The sequence below is a fragment of the Anolis sagrei genome, chromosome 2 (assembly GCF_037176765.1).
Source record: "Anolis sagrei isolate rAnoSag1 chromosome 2, rAnoSag1.mat, whole genome shotgun sequence".
Lineage (NCBI taxonomy): Eukaryota > Metazoa > Chordata > Lepidosauria > Squamata > Dactyloidae > Anolis > Anolis sagrei.
Genome location: NC_090022.1, coordinates 113,492,322 through 113,514,094, shown reverse-complemented (window position 1 = coordinate 113,514,094; position 21,773 = coordinate 113,492,322). Strand labels below are relative to the sequence as shown.

The window sequence follows — 21,773 nt, the reverse complement described above, 5'->3', positions numbered from 1 at the left end:
AAGAGGGAAATGGCCCCAAAATACAGCATAATCTTAATGTGAGGAAAGAAATGTTATAGGCAGCTCAGATTTGAGACAACTGACAATGCATGCCAAATTCTCAAATGAAGAGTGTCTTGGTGAACGGTTTTGGTGTTTTGGGCATTGATGAAATCATCCTGAAATCATTTGTTCATGTGAGCCAAGCCATTGCTGGGTCATAGAATCATAGAGTTGGAAGAGACCTCATGAGCCATCCAGTCCAACCCCTTGCCAAGAAGCAGGAAAATCGCATTCAAAGCACCCCCAACAGATGGCCATCCAGCCTCTGTTTAAAAGCCTCCAAAGAAGGAGCCTCCACCACACTCTGGGGCAGAGAGTCCCACTGCTGAACAGCTCTCACAGTGAGGAAGTTTTTCCTCATGTTCAGGTGGAATCTCCTTACTTGTAGCTTGAATCCATTGTTCTGCATCCTAATCTCCAGGTCAAAAGAAAACAAGCTTGCTCCCTCCTCCCTATGACTTCCTCTCACATATTTATACATTGCTATCATGTCTCCTCTCAGGCTTCTCTTCTTCAGGCTAAACATGCCCAGCTCTTTAAGCTGCTCCTCATAGGGCTTGTTCTCCAGACCCTTGATCATTTTAGTCGCCCTCCTCTGGACACATTCCAGCTTGTCAATATCTACTAGCTGGGTCTCATAAAAGCTGTTTCCTGATTCACATTTTTAGGGATGCTTACCAAAGCAACAAATACATTCTTATTTTTTCACCCCATGTATACAATGCTCACTATAGGAGCACAACACAACCCATGGTTTCACCTACGCACATCCAATAAAATATTTTCTCTACAGGAATTTCTTGGTTCTCCACACAATTCTATCAATAGCTCTCTAGGACTTTTCTAGGCCCTCCAGTGTGACACTGTTATAAGTTCCTGCTAAAGTCACTCATTTCAAAACAGTTCACATTATCCCCTTCTTGCATGGGAGATTCGTGAGTGTATTCCTGGTAATACTACAATCCCAATCATCCCTCATCATTGACTGTATCAACACTAAGGCTGAAGGGTGCTGCAGTCCAACAACATTTGGAGGGTGGCATGTCCTCCAGCTCCGATATAAACTCTGATATAAGTGTAAGAAATCTGCTAAATGAGCAGGTGGGGTTCAGCATTGTTATTGCAGAATTACTTCCTGTGACAGTTAATAGTTCTGCCGACAAATACTAAGGTTGTCCATGTTCTAGGCAACCTACTAACTACTGCGGCTGATATGAGCCTCCCATTATCACATTGTGTATTAACTATTCCAAGAAATCTGCCCACTCCCATCACTAGCTGGCACCATTCACAATTCAAAAGGACCTCAAGGTTCAGGAATGGATTCCCACTTAATGGAAAGACTGTGCTAGGATTTCTCTACCACTAGGAAGCCTTGGCATTTAGGCTGATTTGCTAGCAGGAAAATATGCAAAGAAAAATAAAGGAAAATCTCATACAACCTGGTCACAAGGATATGCCCCTGTTTGTTTTGATTCAGATGCTAGTGAGATCAGTAGCTTTTTGCAGCGAGATTGGCTATCCTCCTCCCTTCAGTTTTGTGAAAATCCAGAAAACAAAGCCAGCCTGGCTTAATGATTTTGAGACACTCAAGTAGAAGTCCATTTAACAGCAACATTTCTTATCCTAGCGCTAGTCCAAGCTTTAAGATATTACATGTGTAGAATTGAGAAGGCACAGGGTTCATGAGCCAAACATACCAACATCACAGACATTCAGTTGAAAATGTGGCACAGGAAATTATCAAAACCAATGGCTACGATGGTGAGGGAGTTCTGAGAATTGTCATCCAAGAACATAAGCATTCAAAACTTATCCATCTCATCCCACACTCTTATCTCCAAGAAGCCAACCAAGTAACTCTAAAAACTTACAAATAGAGCCTGATGAAAATGGCCTTCTGCTTATATTAATGGCCATGGATACAACCATTGTCCATGTATTAGTGTTGTGTGTGTGTTTTTTTTAACATTCCATAACATTAAATGATGGAAGCTCCCCTGTGAGTCTTCCTCTTCCAATTTTCTTGTATAATTGAATGATGCAACACCTGTGCGATGTATACTCTGGGGTTTCCTTGTTCCTACTCCGTTGTATTTACTGATGTCTTTAGGCATAACGAAACCTGGAGTGTGGTGAAGTTAAGCTATAATTCAGCGGTTCACAACTTGTGGGTCCCAGATGTTTTGGTCTTCAACTCCCAGAAATCCTAAGACCTGGTAAACTGGCTAGGATTTCTGGAGTTGTAGCCCAAAACACCTGGGGATCCACAGGCTGAGAACTACTGAGCTAGAGCTTTTTTCATTGCTAGGCATTACTAAAGGGAGTATGGAGAATGAGACCCGGGGCTTCAGTGGCGATTCTCCACATCCTCTATCTCCCCTACTAACAGAGAACAAAGAATGAATGTTGCCACTGAGAAACATGAAGGAAAAGAATTATACAATCACAGAGTTGGAAGACACCCCAAGGAAATATCAGCATCCTTTGGAAAACCCTGCAGCTTGCGGAATGAAAAGAAATCTTTAAAACTAAAAACCAATCCAAATAAATAAATACATGCCCCCACACACAACACATAGAAGAGCTCAATGTCAACTGATCATGGTTAGCAATGTCACAAATGTCAAGTGACTGTCAGAAAAGAAAACTGGAGCTTTGAGTTTGAATTTGATTCTGTCTTTTCCAAGGCTTGTTCTACATGCGTCATTGTTCTCACTTTAATAATACTTTTTATTTGGGATTGATCTTAAATTGAGAAAAGGATTTGCTTCTCTTGAGAGATCCCTTTGAAAAATTAATGTTAATCTGGTCATTAATCTTAATAGCTCATGAGAAGCTGATGTCACTTACAAGCATCTTTAAAACCAACAAGTGCACACTGTTAAGAACTCTCCAGTTAACACCAAGCGTGACTTTTTAAAATTTGTCAATTGAGTTCTGTAGTATTTGTCACTTTTTGTTACCTCTGTTACCTTTGGATGCTAGACAAGCATGGTACATGTGGTTTCCTACATGTTGTTTGGTGAAATCTATGCTTAACTTTGCACCATACTGATGTGCTGGGCTACAACACCCATCATCTGTGATGACCAAGGATGATGACTTTTTTTTTTAGTTTTATTACTGGGACAGCACCAAGTTGGGAGAAGTTGTTGTAATCACAGAGAAAATGATGCTTAGGCATAAGTTGTTTCATCTCTCATTCAGAACATTATCACATTGACTTTACAAGATATCATTATACCTAGTTTATGGCACAAGTACAGTGTGATTCAGTGGTGTTTATTCAAGTGCTAGTAGCTGGAAGGATTGCACAATTGGTCTGTCATTGAAGAAAAGAGAAACCTATTACAAAGAATCCAATACATCCGCCTTGCTAGCCTGGTATTGAGGCAGAATATGGGATTGTTGGGGTGGGACTTCCCCTTCAGCCCTTTTGCTTAAGAAAAAAAAGAGACAAAAAACAAAAGCAAGAGCCTTGGTAAGCAAAAATTAATTGTAATTGGGCCCAAGAAAATTGCTGGCTTTAGTCTATAAAGCCCTAAACGGTTCCGGCCCAGCTTACCTGTCCAAACGTATCTCTCCTTATGAACTATCTAGGAATTTAAGATTGTCTGGAGAGGCCATGCTCTCGATCCTGCCTTCCTTGCAGGCATGTTTGGTGGGGACGAGAGACAGGGCCTTCTCAGTGGCGGCCCTTTGTCTGTGGAACTCCCTCCCTAGGAATATTAGATCAGCCCCCTCCCTCCTTACTTTCGGAAAAGAGTAAAAACCTGGCTCTTTGAGCAAGCCTTTGGCAATACAGCGTAACAGATAAATGCAGTATGATGAAATAATGAACACGAAACTGGTTAGGCAATGCAAATGGATAAGGAGTTGAACTGGAAGACATTGGTGATTATAGTTTTAATGGTTTTATATGGATTTTTATTATGTTATATTAAATGTTTTTAATTGATATGTACATATATATGTTGTGGCATCAAATTGTACCAATCTCTACGCCGCCTTAAGTCACCTTCGGGCTGAGAAAGGCAGGATAAAAATGCTGCAAATAAATAAATAAATGGAAAGTGTTTGAGCCATATCAAGATGGGTAGAGTGCACCATCATGCACCATGGGAATGTGACATGGGATGTTCTCTTTTCCAGAATGTTATCCCACCAAACAAGCACCAGGGCAGACAACCACACACACACCTCACACACTTGCACACTCACCCCCATCCCGCTCGACCTGGATTGCTCAAGAGAAAAATTGTAGGGAAAGAAGGGGGAAAACTGTTCTCTTGTTGAGACACAAAGGGATTAGCCCCTAGTGCATTAATGGCACACACTCCATGGCTCGCTTGGCACGAACCTTGGAGCTACAATCCAACACAGCAGGGGCTTCAGCGCTTGGCAGGGGAGGGGAATGTCTGAGGCAGGAACTGACATGATGCCAACCCAAGGCTTGCTTTGCCAGCAACAACCCTGTGCCCCACTTGGGATCAAATGACTTTGGCCAGCCTGGGGGCAGATTCATCATTAGATCCATCACCTACATGTACTTTTGCCAGGTGTACCCAGACATCCATGCCTGCCCTCCTTCCACTCCTGCTCTCGCAGTGCTGCGGCTGACTCACATTTCTGATCTTCATGACCCTCTAATGCCCTGGCTGTCAGTTTTGTTGTGGAAAAGGAACAGACGAAATCACAGTGGTAATAGGAAGTATCTGATTAGCTGGGACACTTCTCTGATGTCGCAAATAGTGAAGTAATCCGATTTGTCCAGCACTTTTCTTGTATTTAGTGTCGAACTGTTGTACACGCTCAGAGGTACAGACGCAAGAGTGATTAGAGAGAGAAAGGAAAGGAAGGCAATAGAAGATTTTAGAAAGATTATCACCACATTCTACAATGGTGTTTGTTGTTGTGTACCTTCAAGACATTTTCAATTTATGCTGACCCCAAAATGAACCTGTCATTGGATTTCCTGGGGCTGAGAGTGTATGACTCTTCCAAGATCCATGGCCAAACAGGGAATTGAACCCTGGTCTCTAGAGTCACTCTCCAATTCTCAAAACCACTATAACATGCTGGCTCTCAAAATGATATTTCCAAGGTCTAAATTAGTTCTTTGGGATTGGTTGAGTTCTTTTTAAATAGCTTCCCCCCATGAGGTTACCACAGCATCTGCTATGTTGACAGGTAATGGGTGGGGAGGGGAGAGCATAGAAAAGACTACTTCAGAATGACTGATGAGCTACCTTTCCATAATGTAAAAGACTGCCAAAAGCTCCTGGTCTTGGGAAATAAACAGAAGAGGGGAACTTTAAAAAAGGGCTCCATTAGACCAGACCACCAGTCTATATAGTCAAGCATTTTCTTCATAGTGTGGCCCATAGGAAGCCCACAAAGGACATAATATCACCCTCCTACAAGTTCCCAGCAACTGGTACAAGGCATCTTTCTGCCTTCATGGATGTGTCTAAAACAAGTTGTCAGCCATTATTACATACTATGGCAGAAAATTAAATAATTTAATTATGTGTAGGACTTTCATTTGACTAATTTATTTCACGTTTTGTTGCAATAAACGAATGGCGTGTGGCAAGAACATTACCTTGATTTCACTGGACAAAATGCAATTTATAAAGATACGCTGAGATCCTACAACGCATTTTAAAGTACTGTATGAGCCCCTGGTGGCACAGTGGGTTAAACCGCTGAGCTGCTGAACTTGCTGACTGAAAAGTTAGTGGTTTAAATCTGGGGTGCGAGGTGAGCTCTTGCTGTTAGCCCCAGCTTCTGCCAACCTAGCAGTTCGAAAACATGCAAATGTGAGTAAATCAATAGGGACCGCTTCGGTGGGAAGGTAACAGCGCTCCATGCAGTCATGCTGGCCACATGACTTTGGAGGTGTCTACGGACAATGCCGGCTTTTGGCTTAGAAATTGAGATGAGCACCACTCCCCAGAGTTGGACACGACTAGACTTAATGTCAAAGGGAAAACCTTAACCTTATGTAAATGCAACTATGAATAGGCTCATCAGAGCAAAAATCGAAGAAGGTTTCTATGCCTTTCATTGTTATTTAGAAGATGAAATTTCAACAAATTTGTTGCTTGGTTGTGTGACAAGTAACACCCATCCGACGTTCTCTCTTCTACACAATGATTAAAGGTGTCAATTTTCACTGCGACAAATCCTAGAAATGATCTAAAGAACAGAGCTCTGTGCAATGGAGGGCAGTGGCACGGTCAAGTGGGGCACTTCCGAATGATTCAGCTAATCCCTTCCTGCTCCTGAGCCGTGGTGCCACAGGGAGGAAAACCATGGCTTTGGAGTGGGAGTGAGTGGGCTGGCTGCATCATCCTGAGGTGCCCCACTCCACCACACCACAGGACTTTGTCTCATGCAGAAAGGCACCTGGAATTTATGGTGGGACAGAGGAGGCATTTATGATCATGTCAGTAGCACCACACTTGTAACCATGTGGCATAAATGAATATAGAGCAATTGAAATTCATAACTTAAGTTACAAATCCATAGCTGCAATGCAAGATGCCAAGCACTAGTATTCAACAAATAGACAATCTCTCTCCTCCAGGAGATCAGATGAGAAGGGGATTCTTTTGTTATTATACTTGTTGTTGTTCATTCGTTCAGTCGTCTCCGACTCTTCGTGACCTCATGGACCAGCCTACGCCAGAGCTCCCTGTCGGCCGTTACCACCCCCAGCTCCCTCAAGGTCAGTCCAGTCACTTCAAGGATGCCATCCATCCATCTTGCCCTTGGTCGGCCCCTCTTCCTTTTGCCTTCCACTTTCCCCAGCATAATTGTCTTCTCTAGGCTTTCCTGTCTCCTCATGATGTGGCCAAAGTACTTCAACTTTGTCTCTAGTATCTTTCCCTCCAGTGAGCAGTCGGGCTTTATTTCCTGGAGGATGGACTGGTTGGATCTTCTCGCAGTCCAAGGCACTCTCAGCACTTTCCTCCAACACCACAGCTCAAAAGCATCGATCTTCCTTCGCTCAGCCTTCCCTAAGGTCCAGCTCTCACATCCGTAGGTTACTACAGGGAATACCATGGCTTTGACTAGGCGGATCTTTGTTGCCAGTCTGATGTCTCTACTCTTCACTATTTTATCGAGACTGGACATTGCTCTCCTCCCAAGAAGTAAGCGTCTTCTGATTTCCTGGCTACAGTCTGCATCTGCAGTAATCTTTGCACCTAGAAATACAAAGTCTGTCACGGCCTCCACGGTTTCTCCCTCTATTTTCCAGTTGTCAATCATTCTTGTTGCCATAATCTTGGTTTTTTTGACGTTTAGTTGCAACCCGGCTTTTGCGCTTTCTTCTTTCACCTTGATTAGAAGGCTCCTCAGCTCCTCCTCGCTTTCGGCCATCAGAGTGGTGTCATCTGCATATCTGAGGTTGTTAATGTTTCTTCCAGCAATTTTCACCCCAGCTTTGCATTCATCCAGCCCCGCACATCGCGTGATGTGTTCTGCATACAAGTTAAAAAGGTTGGGTGAGAGTATGCAGCCTTGCCGTACGCCTTTCCCAATCTTGAACCAGTCTGTTGTTCCGTGGTCAGTTCTGACTGTTGCTACTTGGTCCTTGTACAGATTCCTCAGGAGAGAGACAAGGTGGCTTGGGATGCCCATCCCACCAAGAACTTGCCACAATTTATTATGATCCACACAGTCAAAGGCTTTAGAATAGTCAATGAAGCAGAAGTAGATGTTTTTCTGAAACTCCCTGCCTTTCTCCATTATCCAGCGGATATTGGCAATCTGGTCTCTGGTTCCTCTGCCTTTTCTAAACCCAGCTTGAACATCTGGCAACTCTCGCTCCATGTATTGTTGGAGTCTTCCTTGCAGGATCTTGAGCATTACCTTACTGGCATGAGAAATAAGGGCCACTGTACGGAAGTTTGAGCAGTCTTTCGCATTTCCCTTTTTTGGTATGGGGATATAAGTTGATTTTTTCCAGTCTGATGGCCATTCTTGTGTTTTCCATATTTGCTGGCAAATGGCATGCATCACCTTGACAGCATCATCTTTTAAGATTTTAAACAGTTCAGCTGGGATCCCATCATCTCCTGCTGCCTTGTTGTTAGCAATGCTTCTTAAGGCCCATTCAACCTCACTCCTCAGGATGTCTGGTTCTATTTCATTCACCACACCGTCAAAGCTATCCTCGATATTGTTATCCTTCCTATACAGATCTTCTGTATAGTCTCACCACCTTCTCTTGATCTCTTCAGCTTCTGTTAGGTCCCTGCCATCTTTGTTTCTTGTCATACCAATTTTTGCCTGAAATTTACCTCCAATGTTTCTAATTTTCTGGAAGAGGTCTCTTGTCCTTCCTATTCTGTTGTCTTCTTCCACTTCCATGCATTGCTTATTTAAAAATAGTTCCTTATCTCTTCTGGCTAACCTCTGGAATTGCGCATTTAACTGGGCATATCTCCCCTTATCCCTGTTTCCTTTTGCTTTCCTCCTTTCTTGGGCTACTTCCAGTGTCTCAGCAGACAACCATTTTGCCTTCTTGGTTTTCTTTTTCTTTGGAACGTACTTTGTTGCCGCCTCCTGAACAATGTCGCGGACTTCTGTCCATAGTTCTTCTGGGACTCTGTTTACTAAATCTAGTCCTTCAAATCTGTTCTTCACTTCCACTGTATATTCGCTAGGAATGTTAGTGAGATCATATCTAACTGGTCTGTGTATTTTCCCTGATCTCTTTAGTTTTATTCTAAATTGGGCAATAAGAAGTTCGTGATCTGAGCTACAGTCAGCCCCTGGTCTTGTTTTCACCGACTGGATGGATGTCCGCCACCTTTGGCTGCAAAGGATGTAGTCAATCTGATTTCGGTGTTGACCATCTGGTGAGGTCCATGTATAAAGCCGTCTTTTAGGTTGTTGGAAGAGAGTATTTGTTATACACAGCGAGTTTTCCTGGCAGAATTCTATCAGCCTGCGTCCCGCTTCATTTTGTTCTCCCAGACCATGCTTGCCTGTGATCCCAGTTGTCATTTGACTTCCCACCTTGGCATTCCAGTCTCCTGTAATGAAAATAATGTCTCTTTTTGGTGTATTATCCAGTAGGTCCTGCAGATCCTCATAGAACTGATCTACTTCTGCTTCTTCAGCAGCTGTGGTTGGGGCGTATATTTGGATCACTGTGATGTTGAAAGGCTTTCCTTGCACTCGAATTGAGATCATTCTGTCATTTTTTGGGTTGTATCCAAGCACCGCTTTAGCGAATTTCTTATTAATTATGAAGGCTACTCCATTTCTTCGATGTTCCTCTTGTCCGCAGTAGTAGATCTGGTGGTCATCTGATGTGAAGTGGCCCATTCCAGTCCATTTCAGTTCGCTGACCCCCAAAATATCTATCTTTAGTCTTGACATCTCTCCAATAACAACATCCAATTTGCCCTGGCTCATAGATCTTACATTCCAGGTTCCTATGGTGTGTTGATCTTTAGAGCATCGGATTCGTCGTTCACCTCCAGTACCGTCGGCCGCTAGCCTTCCTTTCGGCTTTGAGCTAGCTGCGTCATCACATCTGGGGCTAGTTGAACTTATCCTCTGCTCCTCCCCAGTAGCACTTTGGCCATCTTCCGACCTGGGAGTCCCATCTTCCAATGGCATACCGACATATCTCTGGTTGTACTGGTCCATTTAGTTTTCTTGGCAAGGATACTGGAGTGGTTTGCCATTGCCTTCCCCAGGGATCACGCTTGGTCTGACCTCTCTGCCACAACCGTCCCATCTTGGGTGGCCCTTCACGGTTTCGCTCATGACATCATTGAGGTGCTCAAGCTCCAGCGCCCCGACAAGGCGGTGATCCTTTGCTGGAGGTTATTATACTGGTGACTATATAAACCAGACTGTTTCAGCCTGGCTATTTAATCTCATCCTGATTCCTCTTTGCACTGAAAGATACAAAGGAATCCTGTAGGTTCTTTGAGACAAGCAAAGAAAAAAAAAAGAAAAAAAAAACCTTTTATGTTACATTTCTGTGGATTCCAGTTCACATAGTCCGTGAAAGGTTACGTAAGATTTTTTTCTGTATAAGTCTAAAAGGTGCCATAGGATTCCTTTATATTTTTTTTCATGCTGAAACAGAGTAGCGTGGCTTTATTTTTGAATTCTCTTTACATTGCTAAACTCTCTTTGCTAATAATCAATACCCCATTGGCATAGGAGGAAACACGGTGCTCTTTTGCCAAGGGGCAAGGCAAATGGAAGGTGGGACTAAAGCTGCTCTTGCATAACCAGGAAAGTGTCTCTGAACTACACATTTGGCACAGCAGGCTTAAGGGAATCTGCTGCCTGAGACAAAAGACACCCCTATTCCACTATTCGAGGTAACCAGATCAGTAGGACAATGGGACAGCTTGGGTAGCTCTCTTCTCTAAGAGAGGAAATGATGGGAAGGAGGAACAGCTTTGGGGAAGACGGAGACAGGTTGCCCCTGCTACTCCCTGGCATCTACTGCTTGAAGCAGTTGCCTTACACTGCCGCATGATAGGTCTAGCCCTGCTAGCAGCAAGCCTCATTTCTAAGCGAATGAACAAACAACAAACTTTGACCCTGCAAGACTTGGAAAACTAATCAGAGATGGCCAGGACATAAGAAAGCAGCAAGGATCCTGGCCCCGGCCACATCAGCCACTCAGCTTTGGCCTCTTATACAACCCCCCTATGGGGTCAGAGCAGCAGCCAACATGGCAGCAGTTGTTATTGTGAAGTGCAGAATAACAGGAGGTCTCTGCATGAGTAAGGCCTGTTCAAACAGAACCCTTTGCAACTCTGCTATTGACATAGCCCAGCTTGGAAGTCCAGCACAAAGGGCACGGCAGAGAGGCTGGGATGGACCCAGAGAACCCTGATCAAGGCCTCCCTTCCCGAGGGAACCAAGGAGCAATGGGGCAATGGTGTTCGGCACTCACTCACACGCTCTCTCACACACACGATCTCACTCTTCAAAATCCTTGGAAGAAGAAAAGGGCAACAAGAAATTTCTAGCACTATGATAAATCTCTGTATCTGAGGATGATATATTTTAAGACATGCACACACCCACACATGGATACCTGAAACAATTCATAATAGCATCCCCGCCCCTTTTAAAAAACTTTTCCTGAGCTGGGATTATACCATAGAATTGCATTGGAGGACCCAAAGAGATCACTTTCTTAGTGTTGCCCAGATAGCTTCACACAGGACAGGGGCAGCCTGGATCTCAAAGGAAGTTACTTTTCTGGTGCTAACAGAGTTGGAATTCCATTGTTTTACAGTGGAAACTCAACTTAAAAGTGTTCCAAAGTGTTTTGAGTTAAAGCTGTTGCTCAGCCCTGATTTTGCTTGGACATACAAGCAACATTTTGAGTTAAGAGCTTCTGCTAGGGGAAGTACTACTACAAGAGTACAGGGCTTTAGATTTTGCCTTGCTGTGACACTAGCCAACACAGTGCCTGATCCGCTCTTAAAAGAGGGAGAGGTCTCTGCCTGCAATGAGATCTCCCCAGATCATCTTAACTGACAATAACATTTGAGACAAAATGTATGGATTTTGGATTATTACTTTTTTTTGTATTTGGCTGTAGGGGAAACACAGCTATACCTAGGTATGCTTCCTGTGGAAAGTAAGATGCCGAAGAACCTGAGAACAAGGCAAAGATGGAATCTGAGCTCTAAAATAGAATTCCATTTTTGAATCCACTGTTTTCTACTTAGACAGACATTTTGCAGGGGGCAAACTGAAAAGGCTCAAAGATCAGTGGGAAAAAAACCAAATAGTGGAGCTTCCGAATCTCAGATGTCTAGTCATATATTTTGTTCTACAAAATACATAAAAAAACCATTTTATAGAAGGCAAACTGGTAATGTGCAGAGAAACAGGGAAACCTTATAGTACACGAGGCTCAGTTGCAATTTTTAAAAAAGAAAATATAGTTTAATTTTTAAAAAATAATATAATACTTTATTTCTAGCCCACCCTCTCTCCTCAAAAGGGACTCAGGGCAGTTTACATACATATAAAATGGCAAAAATTCAATGCCATAACTTATAATCACACGACATCAGAAATGGAAAATGGACAGTAATAAACTAATTACCAGAAAAGAATTAAGGTTAAAGGGAGGGAAAGTGTACACAAACATATTAGGGACCCAGATATTATAGGTATGGTATATAATTTGGGGGAGCCAAGTTCAAATCCATGTTTATCAAAGAATTGTAACATTTAGGGTGAATTTACACCGCAGAATGAATGCATTTTAACACTACTTTAACTGCTATGGCTTGATGCTAATGGGAGTTGTGGTTTTATAAGGTCTTTAGCCTTTTCTGCCAGAGAATGCTGGTGCCTCACAAATCTACAAGTGCCCAAATTCCATAGCACTGAACCATGCCAGTTAAAGTGGTATCACATTGCATTAATTCTACAATGTAGATGAACCGTTAGAGAAATCAACCTACTTCCTTAAAGAGTAGGAGTGGGAGGGTGGCCCAGTTGCTGGGCAGGGGAGGGGCCACACTGGAAGATGTTAACCTCGTACTTTGACCCCTACAAGCAAGCTGTTGCCCACTGTCCAACTGATGACCTGTCAATTAGATGGCAGAGAAAAGTGAGCAGGACACCCTAGGGCTTATAGGTTACGTAGGGAACAGCTAAAGGATGTAGTTTGCTCATATGCATTATGAATAAACACACAGAGTACTGATCTACTTCACTTCTATTGAACCAGGGAGCCTTAGTACCTTCTAGGACCATTTCTAGGAATTGTTATTTCTTGGTTGTACAGATACAAGGGGTATGGGGTGTTATAGATCTCTCATTTCTGAGGGGAGGAAAATGCCCTCACTTTACAGGAAAAACACATTTTATGTGATTTTAATTCTATAGATAGCTGAATATTAATCTCCACTTTTTGTAAGTTTTTAGCAATGCAGTTGTATTTCCTTCTATCCTATGAGCTGCCTTGAGTCATACTCTTGGGGCAAAAGTGGGAATCTGACCTTGGAAACACTATCTTGTCTGTGGTCCATTGTTTGCTAGCCCTTGATTCTTTAGGCCCAAACAGTTATCTGTGGGTACTGTTACATGTCTTGTAACGGTTCTCATAGAAATTAATGGAAGGAGTGCTCTCATAGAAATTAATGGGAAGAGCGGTGAAACACAGTGCTGCTCCTTCTATCCAACTTCTATCCACAGGTCTATCTCCCCTACCAACTCATCCATACCCAGAGATGTACAACTGTCTCTAGAGTTTATCTAGAGACAGCACCACAATCACAGTTTGGACAAAACAAGATCTAGGGAGCTACAAACCTCTGCTCACTTAACTGAGGGTAAACACTAAAGACAGGATAATTAACAGTCATATGAGCAATTGAAATCCCTAATTATTTTGAAGCCAGAGTTTGTTTTTGTCAGGCTCTGGATTCTGTGGCAGAAACTGGGTGCTGGATCCTAGAAGATGAGCAATAGTTCATACCATTTTGCACACATGCTCTGATGTGGTCTGAGACCCCTCCTACACTGCCATATAAAATCCAAATTATCTGCTTTGAACTGGATTATAGGGCAGTGTACACTCATATAATCCAGTTCAAAGAAGATAATGTGGATTATCTGATTTGAAAATTGGGATTATATGGCAATGTAGAAGGAGCCTGAGTGAAACCTCCTGTGAGCATGCAGTGAGGCTGTGACTTGTTTCTCTCTGCTTTCCATGTTAGAATTTTATCCAGGCAGGCTGAGAGGTTTTATCGCACTACTGCAAATCAGTGATCAAATATGTATGACAGTGTGATAAAATATTAGAAAACACTGACATAAAACCACGAGTTGTATTTGGACATTTAGAGGAATAACGACACATCCATTTGACTGTGCCATTTTTCAGTATGCCAATGTCACTCGCTCAAAGAGATAGAGCTGTTTATGTTGTTGTGTCTCCAATATACTTTATCTGGTGGAGGGAGGGTGTTGTATTTCTCCACTTTCCTGGTTATCCTTCTGAGGGCCCTTTCAGACAGAACCTACATCCTAGGATCTGATCCCAGGTTTTCTGCTTTAACCTGGATTATATGAGTCCCCACTGCCAAATAATCTGGAATAAACAGAAAACCTGGGATCAGATCCTGGAATATAGGGCCTGTCTGGAAGGACCCTGAGAGTCTCTGAGTATGTACAAAAAGGGGTAGCATAGACAAAAAGGCTCAAGACTGCACGTACATGGACTCGCCTTTCACTGTCACTTTGTCGTTACAATTACTCTGTGAGGTAGGACCCAAACTGAGATCAACTAATCCAAGATCAACAAGTTAAATTGCTTAGTGGAGATTTGATGTGGATTTCTCAAGTCCCAATCCAGTAACTCCATCCAAATTATATCTTATAGGCCATGGCTTCCAGATGTGATTGAACACTGGCTGTTTTACAAATTAAGCATCTGGCAGTAGCCAATCCAAAAGTCAAAACGCTTGCCTGCACCCAACTCCTACAATGTTTTCCAGAGCCTATACTGAGGGAAACTGGGAATATCACATCACCTGGTCTCCCACAGCACATTCTATCAGACAAATAAAAGGGCAAATACACATTACACAGACTTTCTCTAATGCATCTAGGATCTCACATCGTATAAACTATTCACAGAATGGCTCCATTGCTCTGCTCACAGCCAAAATGTGGCGACATCTCTCAGAGCCCAAGTAACGGAAGATCTGATGCATACTATTGGAATGACTCAGGCAGGAAAAATGCATACCAAAGGTAAAGTGAACAAAGATGATGAGAGACTGGCAGCTACATTTCAGCTCGGAATCCATCAGATGTCTTAACATGAGTTATTCCCAGTGGACATGCTGGATAGAGATTTTGGGTTTTTTAAAAAATCTCCATACATTTGTAGACTCTGAGTAAATAGATATATTAGAGTTTTTAGACTATAATGTAGGAACAAGTTGACTGAGACTGGGAAAGATATATGTCTGGAAATCTTCACAGTATGCGACATGAAATCTGTCCATAGTGTGAAATGTTAGAGCACATCTAACACATTTTCAAGGGGTTTTTTTGCCCATGATAAAGGCTACACATTTCAGGCTTTCCCTCCTATTAAATATGGGATGCTTAGAAATGTCAGAAGTATGCTCTAATGTTCCTGAAAATCCCAATTCTAATTAGGAAAATAAAACACCTAGATTTCTGAGGGAGAATCCACAAAAATGTGGAGATTTTTTTTTGCATGAGTTTAGGGATCAGAATTGGTCTGTGTGGAAATTAGAGTAATTAGCAGCCAAGAGATTTGCATTCTTGTACATCTGCTGCCAATCCTTTCTGTACATTTCTTGACCTTTATACATGCTGGTTTCTATGTCAAGTATTGCTACCCCAAAATATTTAGAATAGCAAAAGCTATCAGATAAAAAATTAATTCAATTTTACACAATGTCAAAATATGTAGGTATATATCTGCATAATGTATTCAATTTACATGTTCATTTTTTTTCTTTTTTTCCTGTAAAGAATTTGGATTTTAAAGTACATGCTTCTTGACTTCATTCCAAGGACAACTTTTTGGAAGACACAGATAGAACAGAAATATTCATAATGTGCCCAAGTGACACCATTTGATGGGACCACATTGGCATGGAGGGAAATTTTTCCAAGGCATTTTAAGGAGGTTGAGTTGATGCTCCATTCCACGTTATAGAAGCAAGAGGTTAATTAAAGGGAGTCTGTCTGCTCAATGCAGCTTTTCTCAGAATTTGCAGTACAAAACTGAAATGTCATCACACTCAAGTAAGAGAATCCGGGGGGGGGGGGGGGGGCAGGACTGCGTAACCTAAACTCTTATGCTGTTGTTCTGGGCTAGTTTAAAGGATCAGAGGTCAGATCTCACTCTGGAAGTCAACAGAAAAGGATTTCTACTTCTCCTATATATACACTAACCAAGAGGAAGATGTGACTGCTGCAGTTCTGTATTGTCGAAGGCTTTCATGGCCAGAATCACTCGATTGCTGTGGGTTTTTTGGGCTGTATGGCCATATTCCAGAAGCATTCTCTCCTGACATTTCACCCACATCTATGGCAGGCATCTTCAGAGGTTGACCTCACCACCCAGTGTTGGTAATCATGGCTATTTTTGTGGAAGCCGGCAGATGTAACCTCACAATTTCTGAGAATGCCTGCCATAGATGTGGGCAAAATGTCAGGAGAGAATGCTTCTGGAACATGGCAAAACAGCCTGGAAAACTCACAGCAACCCAGTGCTGCAGATGTCTTTTGGTTTTCATTATCTCCTGCCTTGTGGGTAACACAAAACAAGTAAGAGGCTGCCAATCTGCTCTCAGCAGTGAAAATCCCAATCAAAGCAATTGTGAGGCAACATCAGTTCCAGAAAGAATAACTCAAAGATAACACTTGGTCAAGTCACTGTCCTGCCATTATCTTGCCACTGACATTAGAAGGGGTTACACTGTATTGGTGCAGACACCTTGGAGAATTTAACATGAGATAGCGGGTTTACTGGAGTAATGTTGACAATGTGCTCAACCAAGCTGGAAACCAATATGCTCCTGCACAGCAGTCTACACTGGCAGCCAGCAGTTTGCTCAATGGGGGTATTTTTAACACCTTCAATTTCAATGTTAACAACAACAAAAAGTCAGGGAGGAAAACAGTATTTTCCATCCTCACATAGAATTGGGAGACATCACAAGGGCCATCCAACCTGACCCTCTGCCATACAGAAACACAATCAAAGCACTCCCAGTAGATAGCCATCAAACTTCTGCATAAAAACCTCCAGACAAGGAGACTCCTGCCCCTTCCACGCCGCTGAATAAAATCCCACATTATCTGTTTTGAACTGGGTTATATGGCAGTGTGGACTTAGATAATCCACTTCAAAGTAGATATTGTGGGATTTTCTGCCTTGATATTCCGGGATATAGGATTGTGTGGAAGGGCCCTCCATCACACTGAGGGAGCATATTCCACTGTTGAACAGCTCTGACTCTTAGGACATTCTTCCTAATGTTAGGTGGAATATCTTTTCCTGTATTTGAATACATTGCTCCATGTCTTAATCTCTGGGGTAACAGAAAATAGATTTGTTTTTCCCTCAAAATAACTTTTTCAAGGAGGCCATTGCAGAATTATATATGGTATATGGAAACACGGGTAGGAAAGGAGGAGGAGGAGGAGGAGGGGGGGGGGGAGGAGGAGAAGTATGTTGTTGAGCATTTAGGGCATGCTTGTTGTTGATCACCAACCTTGTGCACACAGTTAGCTTCTCACCCACCCTTTTAAAACTCTTTGATGGGCTTCGTTTCAGCAAATATGATGTCCCATCTTCCACTGAGCTTGGTAAACATCCCATTTTAATTGTTAATTTTGGTGTACCAAATCAACCAAGGAATTAAAAAAGCATTTTGTGACTTTATTCCTCCAAAAGGCTTGTGGCAATATTAATCCATTTCAGCAAAACGGAGAAAGACTCCTGTAGCACTCTTTGTTAGCACAGAGGCTAACAAATTATTATTATTATTATTATTATTATTATTATCATCATTTCCCCCACAGGGGACTCAAAACAGCTTAACATAAAAGCATCAGCATAACAATTTTAAAATATACCACAATTGTGTATTAGATCACAATTAGCCCTCTTTCTTGGACTAAAGACACAAATGCTTGCACTATAATACATGCGTGAGGCTTCAAGGTGCCACAGAATTCTGTGTTGATTTCATAACTCTATAATTCATCATAAACAAACCAGCATGCGCGTGCCTGAGCAGCTCATCTTCGTATATTATAAAAGTGGATATTGATTTTTCCATTTTTGCACCTTACAGAAATAATTATTCCCATTGATTACTGTTGCCTGTTCTTCCCCTCAAGCCTGCCTTGGGGTTGTTGTTCACGTGGGACAACCTCTTTTCTAAAATTTTGTTTGTCCAAGCCAAGCCATGGGCTCCCGCTCCCTGCTGCCACCTTTCCCCCTGCGCACAGAGCAGATTGCCATTAGTATTAATTAAGTCCAGGTTCCACCAGGTGTTAAGCGACCGATTGCGTTGGTGAGAGGCTGGGGGCAGGAGACCCAACGCGGTCCACGGCTTTGACATTTCAAAGGCGGAAAACAGTGCTGGCTGTAAAGCCTCACACAGTAAGAGAGAAAAGAGCACAAGGCGTAAACACCAGGATCACAATCAGCAGGGAAAGAACTACGGCATGGGACTGTGGTCCACAGAGGCTTAAACCTGTCAGTCTTGCAGACATCAGAAGACTTGGGTTGTTTTGGTCTAACAGAGTAATAAACAGGGGTGCAGCTCTGGAAGGAAGAGGCAGCTAGACTTCAGTGGCTCCACAGAATGTTTTGAATTGATTCGCCCCACAAGTACAGAGAAGTTTACTTTTTCTTTTTGCTAGATATATTGCCCAGATATTCCAGATATTGATGGGTAGCTATATACCAGGCATGGGCAAACTTGGGCTCTCCCTCCAGATGTTTTGGACTTCAACTCCCACCATTCCTAACAGCCTTGGGCCCTTTCCTTTTCCCCCTCAGCCGCTTAAGCCTGAGGCTGTTAGGAATAGTGGGAGTTGAAGTCCAAAACATCTGGAGGGAGAGCCCAAGTTTGCCCATGCCTGCTATACACATTAAGGAATTAAATACAATAAATAAGTAGATTTCCTAAACATATCAACAAGTTGATACAGAATGAAATCTATTCATAGAGGACAGTGCAACGTAGTAGTCTGAATATTGGAAAATAAGGTTCACATCCCTGCTCAACCATGGAAACTCACTGGGGATGGATCTACGCTGCCAAATCATGCATTTGAACTCCATCACATGGCCCATGTAGACTCATAGAATGCAGCTCCATCATAGGGGCCCACACTGGCCAAATGATGCAGTTCAAGCTTCTTGATTTGGCAGAGTAGATCCCAGCCTGGGTGAAGTGGGGCAAGTCAACCCTCTCGGCCCCAGCAACCCCCATAATAACAGCTATGTGATCCTGTCTGCTGGGAAGGCCAGTTCCAGGCCAAAGGGGCTTTTCGCTCAATTAGAACTGGGAGAGAAGGACAGAAGGAAAGGAAGACCCAGTTGGGTTCTACAGTCGGACTTCTTCTCAGTCACTCACTCTTGAACCCAATGCACTGTGGGGAAATCAGTTGGAAATGTCCTAACTATAGCAGCGTTTCTCAACCTTGGAGGGGGTCATGAGAGGGTGTCAGAGGGGTTGCCAAAGACCATCAGATAAGACAGTATTTTCTGTTGGTCATGACCAAATTTCTGTGTGGGAAGTTTAGCCCAATTCTATTGTTGGTGGGATTCAAGGGGCTCTTTGATTGTAGATGAACCATAAATCCCAGCAACTACAACTCCCAAATGTCAAGGTCTATTTTCCCCAAACTCCACCAGTGTTTATATTTGGGCATATTGAGTATTCATGCCAAGTTTGGTCCAGATCCATCATTGTTTGAGTCCACAGTGCTCTCTGGAGGTAGATGAACTACAACTCCAAAACTCAAGATCAATGCCCACCAAACCCTTCCAGTATTTTCTGTTGGTCCTAGGAGTTCTGTGTTCCAATTTTGGTTCAATCCCATCGTTGGTGGTGTTCATAATTGTCTTTGATTGTAGGTGAACTACAACTCCAAAATGACAAAATCAATCCCTCCCAACCCCAGCAGTATTCAAATTTGGGTGTATTGGTTATTTGGGCCAAAAGTGGTCCAGTGAATGAAAATACACCCGACATTTACATGACGATTCATAACAGTAGCAAAATTAGTTATGAAGTAGCAACAAAAATAATGTTATGGTTGGGGGTCACAACATAAGAAACTGTATTAAAGGGTTGCGGCATTAGGAAGGTTGAGAAACACTGAACTATAGGATGTACTTGGCGTCCCTTTCCTTCCGATCTTAGCTCCCATGTATCCACGCTGACTACTTAGTGCAGTTTCAAACCAGGGATTAAAGAAAGCGCAAGCGGTCCCATGGGCAAGCCTAGATGCCTTTTGGCGCCCGGATGCTGATGACACTGAGCGGGGAGCCCCGGTGCGCGTGCAGGGCTTTCTGGTGCGCCCTTTCCCGGGAGTGTGAGGCTCGCCTCGAGCTGCACGCCACGGCCAAGGCAGGTGGGGCCAGGGACGGGCAAGCGAGAGGGCAGGAGGGAGGTGACAAGAGCGGGGGAGAAAGGCATGGACTCACAGGGGGGTCCCTGGCTTGATCAAACTGGGTGTTGTGGAGTTTGGAAGAGTAGGGCGACCACGCTGCTCCCGGAGCGCCCTCCTCCCTCTCTCTCTCTCTCTCAATCCGCGCTTCGCCCCGACTTACCTGGCCGCCTTCGGGTGTTTCCGGCACTCCTCGGGCGCATCTCCGGGTGAAGGAAGCTGTAGAGCCAGGGGCTCGCGCCTCTCTCTTCCTACGCTCTGCGACCCTCCGAAGTTTGGCGAGAGGCGCGGCTGGAGGGGGCGGGGCCAAGGCGGGCTGAGTCGAGGAGGGAGGGAGGCGATTGGCTGCCCGCGGGCAGGGGGCGGGGCGGAAGCACCTGGTCCCTGGGCAGGTGCGGAGGGGGCCAGGGGAGGACCCTTTGGGGCACTGCAGCTCCCAGCAGTCCCAAGTCAGCCCTGTGCTGGGCAGGGCCTGGGTGGTGTGGTCCAAAGATAACTGGGTTACAACTTCCTCCCCAAATCCCTATACTCTTAACAGTTTATAATTCTGGGATTTTTGTGGGGGTTTTTTGCAATCCCCCCCCCCCCCCCCACACACACACACCAAACAAAGTAGAGTAGATTCAGGCTCCTTCCACACAGCCATATAACCCAGAATATCAAGGCAAATACCCAACCTATTCAACTTGTATGCAACTTGTATCATGCCATGTGTGGAGACTGACGAATCCAAGAATGGAGTTAAAATTGCTGGAAGAAACACTAACAACCTTAGATATGCAGATGATACCACTTTAATTGCTGAAAGCGAGAAGCAGTTGAGGAGCCTTCTAATTAAGGTGAAAGAAGAAAGTGCAAAAGCTGGGTTTCAGTTAAACATTTTTTTTAAAAAAACCCCAAGATTATGGCAACTAGGCTGATACCTGGCAAACACAGGGAGAAAACGTGGAGGTAGTGGCAGACTTTAGACGCAAAGATTACTGCAGACACAGACTGCAGCCAGGAAATCAGAAGCCATTTACTTCTTGGGAGGAGAGTAATGACCAATCTCAATAAAATAGTGAAGAGTAGAGACATCACACTGGCAACGAAGATCCGCCTAGTCAAAGCCATGGTATTCCCTGTAGTAACCTATGGATGTGAAAGCTGGACCTTAGGGAAAGCTGAGTGGAGGAAGATAGATGCTTTTGAACTGTGGTGCTGGAGGAAGGTTCTGAGAGTGCCTTGGACTGTGAGAGAGAGTGCCTTGGACTATCCATCCTCCAGGAAATAAAGCCCGGCTGTTCATTGAAGGGAAGGACAGTAGAGGCCAAGATGAAGTACTTTGGCCACATCACGAGAAGAAAGGAAAGCTTGGAGAAGACAAGTGTGGGAAGTCACCACAATGGGATGGATGGGAGGAAGGAATGGCATAGTCAAGAACAGTCATTGTATAGATGTTATGAAATATTGCATTGGTTCATGTGTATATACATGTTTATAGAATATTATTGCTCTTTTTGATAAATATGCAAAATAAAAAT

The 21,773-nt window shown here is 43.5% G+C and overlaps 1 protein-coding gene across 1 annotated transcript in view; it reads right to left on the bottom strand.

The window, feature by feature from the left end:
* The window catches only part of GCGR (glucagon receptor), a 51,642-nt gene extending 31,105 nt beyond the window's left edge, over positions 1 to 20,537 (bottom strand). Inside the window, exon 1 of the mRNA XM_060764877.2 lies at positions 20,414 to 20,537. The gene's annotated coding sequence lies outside the window, so the exon portion shown is untranslated. The remainder of the gene's footprint in view (positions 1 to 20,413) is intronic.
* Positions 20,538 to 21,773: the final 1,236 nt, after the last annotated feature.